Genomic DNA, 5,021 nt, shown 5'->3' with positions numbered 1-5,021 from the left:
CTCCCAAGTTGATTTCACCAACTCATCAATTGTAGCTTTCGACCTCCATCTTCAAGTTCAGGTGCATCCTTCAATTTTATATCTTTCATGAGGTGGTCATCCGATACTTCTTCACCTGATCTTCATCTCCTCACCACCCTTCAATAGTCGACACCATGCGACATTCACATATTTGCTCATCTTGAAACCCAAGACCCTTGCTCAAGCCTTGGCCTTGCATAGCAATCTTGAAAGGATGCCAAAGCTTCTAAATAGAATATGCCTCTTTTGAATGCTTCAAACTAACCCTCATTTTTTATCAACTTTCTTAGCTTAGAGGATAGTAGTTTGAACTCTCAAAGGCCAAGGTTCTTCATCTTCCATCGGCTTGTTCATCAAAGATATCTTCATCATCGATTTATTGGGATCGCACTTATAAAGAGAACTCTCTCCTTGTGGTTAGAAGGCACATGAAGGTAATGAGCTTCACCGAAGTTAACATGCAACTCATCCGGAGCTTTGTAAAGGCCTTCCGTATTCTTGTAACATACGTGAGAGCTTTCAACCGGAACTTCATCATCATCATCTTCCTGTTTTAATTGGTAGAAATGAAAGTTCTTCTCCGCCAACCACTCCAAAATATCGGCCCTCTTGTGACGACAAGCGAGTGAGCGATTTGTATGTCTTCATGATCTTTTTCTTCTTCTGAAGACTCATCACTTCCAAAGTGCGGTTTCAAGGCAAATGAAACCTTCTTCCGAGTGATTTGGTAGTTTTAGTAACTTCTTATAAGAGCTCATCTGGTCAGAAAGTTTGCCCCTTTTGGCCACAAAATACCTGCATCCTCATAGTTGATTTCATGCACACCAACGGTTGAATCTCACCCCCATGCGGTATACATCATCATCCTTCATGTACTTCAAACATTGGTGCAAAGTGGAAGGAACCACATAATTTTCATGTGCCATGGTCTTCCCAACAATGCTCTATAGGAAGCATCCTGTTGATAACATGAAACTTACATCCGACGCCGCCTCCCAATTTTAAAAAGGGAGAGTAATTGACCCAAGGGCTTTTTGACTATGCCGGTTAAAGCCTTGACAACAATCTTTTCAAATGATAGATGATATGTCTCCAACGCCAAGGCATGCAAAGTCTTTAGTGTCATCAGATTACCGATGAGCCCGGATCAATGAGGATCTGTTGACCTTTGTCCCATCACAAGACCCAGAATATATGGGCCTATTGTGCTCCCTTTGTCCCCAACAACAAGTCCTTCTCGAGAAATTAATCCCGGAGAACCAAATGCGTAGAGAGCTTCAGTTATATGAGTTTCAAAGAAATAAGCTTGATACTCTTCCTGGTTTTGCAAGACATGGATCAATGTGTCTCTGACTCCTGAGACATCATCGCATCAAAACACTTAGTTGATGGAATCTTCTTCAAGTGGGCGAATATTGTAATCTTGTGTCTTCAAGTAGAAGTCTTCCGTGGTTGCACAATATCTTCATTAACATCAATCACTTTCTTTCCCTTTATCTTTAGTGCCACGTGCTTGCTCGAGAAGCCTTCGTCGATGTTAATCATTCGAGGCTCCTCCTCATCTTGTGGATGCACCCATTATCATGCCTTCCTTTGATTGTCAAGGCATAGCATGTACCTGACATCTCAAAATACTCCCCAGGTAGGCTTACAGCACCTGACTTGAGTACTTTATGTAACCAGCTCTTGAAACCATTGCAATCTTCCAATGTATGCCCTATCAAATGATGAAAAGGACAATACTTAGGATGATTTTTAATGTTTATAGTAACATCCCTTTTCTCCTTTAGAAGAAATAACCCTTCCTCCACCATTTTCTGAAATAATTCTTGAATTTTATCTCTTCTTATGGAGAAGCTCCCATCACTACACGTTAGAAGATGAGGTGCTCTTCCTTCCTCCATGTCAACTCTTCGATCTTCACTCTGGGTGAAGATGTGTCTCCTCTTGACAAAGAAAAGACCATCACAGCGTTCCATGATCCCGCACTCATTCCACAGCATCACCATCCGAAATATGTGGCTTCGATGAGCGAGGTCATATGTCCACCTCTTTTGATAGAGGACTGGAATCTCTTCATATGGCATCACCTTTCTAAGTATTTTATACTTCCGGGCGCTTCTTCTCGATTTCTCCTTTGGACAATGCACTGGTTTGCTTGATAAGGTCAGTAGGTCAAAGCGTTCCACGCAACCCTGCGCGATACCGCCATTCGAGACCCTTTCCTTAAAAGCTTGTTTCTCTGCTTTCTTTTACTCACATGCTGACCGTCTCCCATGCTTCCATCCATATAAGCTGCTCGTGTACTGGAGTCATCTCATCTCGGATAGTAGGGCTCAAGAGTTCATCTTCATCATCAGCATCATCCCAAGCTTCCTTCTTCATATATGGTAATAACTCGACAAGTCTCAAACCATAGGCTTCATCTTGGGGACTCGTCCAACCCAGAGTAGCTCCTTGGACCTTGTCAGGAAATAATCATCTACGTAATTAGGGCTCTCTCCTTTAGCTGAAAATCTTCCAAGGGAGTCAATATGTTCCCTCAATAGTCGACTTCTCAGAATGGAATTCAAGCAGGCTTCCATCATACGCTCTTTTCTCGTCTCGATCTTTTATTCTTTACTGATTTTGTTTGGGCTTCCCATTTGGGTTCTTGAGCTCTCCGCCCACTTGATACCGTGGAGCTTCCTCGCTTCTTCAACATTTTTCTTGGCTTCTTTCGGATGAAAATTTCCCATAAGCCTTCTGAGAGCTACAAGAGGAGCCAGGTCTTGAGGGAACGAGAATCCTCCCTCACGACAAGCAGTGCTTTCTGATATGCACTGCATCTTGCCCACGGTAAAGTTTCTTCTTGTAGTGCACTGACCACATGAATTTGGTAATGCTCTGCTGGTCATGTCGCTAGGCAACATTTTTCAGGTCGAAAGCGATCTCTCCCTCTCGAGCATCGCCACCAATCCAATCTTTAAATACATAGCGTTCCTTTGAATTCGAATGACCCAATCATCATTCCGCGGATATGGATGAAATTTGGGTGATCCTTCTTGTCTGCCTTCCTTCCTGTCGCTTGCTCTCGGGCAAATCGCAAACCCACCTTCAGCGCATCTTTTGAATATCTTTCATCACTTTGTCTCTTCTAAAAGGAATACTTTGCTCATCCTCTCATGAAGAAACTTACCGACTTCGTTGGTTGCACTTCCTCCCAAGTGATGGTAGTTTTGTGGCTTATCATAATTTCTTTGATGAAGTGTTCTCCCTTTACTGCTCGATTTACCGAGGCCATGTAACCTTAAACTCTTGGCTTTTCTTTTATGTCTACTTTAGTGATTGCATTACGGATACTACCCTTAGATAGATTCTTTCCAATTTTTTGACTTGGGGAAGTTCGTCTTGGAAGGTATAAAAGATATCGGATAGGCTGAGAAATGGGGGCATCAATTATCAATATTCAACTTTAATAAGCCCCAACTGCTTGCATGATCAAGTAGGCTGCTCACACTTGATGCTCAGAATTCGCCATCTCATCACACCAATCTACTAGCTTTCTCATCCTTGTACACTTCTTGTAGTAGCCGTCGGCTATAGTAAATTTCTCGATAACTCCACGAACGGACCCTAAAGGTATGCCGTACATTGCCATATACGAATAGATTGAGTTGTAAGGATTGCATACCATTCAAAAGCCACACGATTAAACTAGCGACAAATTGTCTGTAACATATAAGATGATTTGTTGCTTGTATCCCCATCTTTATTATAAGAATACGATAAATGTTAGTCGAGTTCCCTAAAGCGGTGGCAGACTTGGGAACATTGTACATAGGGATAAGCCATGATCGTGAAGCAGAGTAGGAGGCAACATCACCACATCAACACCCCGATTAGCACCTTGGCTTATTTTAATTGTCACGACCAACTATCTTTTGTGTACTTCTTCTCGAGACATCATTGGCTCTGGCAGCGCGATCTCGACACTCCTCTGACCCAGGACTTCTTCTTCATGTCACCTTCTTCTTCTTGTAGTTGCTTATACGGATGGTGCTTGCCTACTATAGACCGCCAGATTATCATGGGCATATGGACTTGATCCTCAAGCAAGGAGATCCGCACCTGAATTAAAAAGGCACCATGATCACATCACTTGCGCGCGCGCTCGCGCGCGCTCGCGCGCGCGCGCGCCGCGCGCGCGCGCGCGCGCGCGCGCGCGCGGGTATGAATCTTTCGTTGATCAATTTGCTTTTTAATCTTGCAAACATTGGATCTTTGTTTGAGAAGTGCTAAAAAATAGTTTATCATCTTCTTCCCTCCACTTGAATCATTATTCCTCCTAGGAGTTTCAAACCAATTGCTTGGGCGGAAGGATTTTTGCCCTTTCCTTACCTAACATAATACTTGATCACAAAATCATCTTATTTGCATACCCACTTGTACCAAAAGCTGGCTGTCTTCTTTCCTAGGTGATCTAGTGAAGGGGCCTTTCTGGTTGAGTGGGTGTTGGACATTCACTCCAGATGTCCACCCATCGGTGGCACTTCTAGATCCTCCGTTTCTTCATACGGTTTCCTTATCCCACTTTGGAACCTTAGGCAGTGAGGCGGTGTGGTCCTCTTGTAAACACTTCTTTGTTATGGCTATCAAATCTGAGGCTCGTGACTTTGAAGTAAGTTCTTTTCTTTAAGTATAGAACTCCTCGGTGTCATCTTTTCGGGTTTACGACTTCACCATGGGAGTGTAGTTATCTTAAATTTTCTTGGAAAAGGTATTTCTTGGAATTATAGGACCTTGGTGTTGTTGCTTTGCCCAGATCATCGTACTACTTTGAAGACGAGCTCTCCGGTTGTGGAGTTCTCCTTCACCATTCTCGCCAGTGTAAGAAAGAGTTGGTAAATGAATTTGAAAAGCCATTCCCGAGCCTTGGAACCAGGATTAAAACTAGCCTTCTCTTGGGGTGAGGAATTGTCTTCCCCTCTTAGTGGTAACCAGGTGCCCCATCATAAAGA

This window comes from Dioscorea cayenensis, chromosome 16 (assembly GCF_009730915.1).
Source record: "Dioscorea cayenensis subsp. rotundata cultivar TDr96_F1 chromosome 16, TDr96_F1_v2_PseudoChromosome.rev07_lg8_w22 25.fasta, whole genome shotgun sequence".
In the NCBI taxonomy this organism is placed as follows: domain Eukaryota; kingdom Viridiplantae; phylum Streptophyta; class Magnoliopsida; order Dioscoreales; family Dioscoreaceae; genus Dioscorea; species Dioscorea cayenensis.
This window is presented reverse-complemented; position numbering follows the sequence as displayed.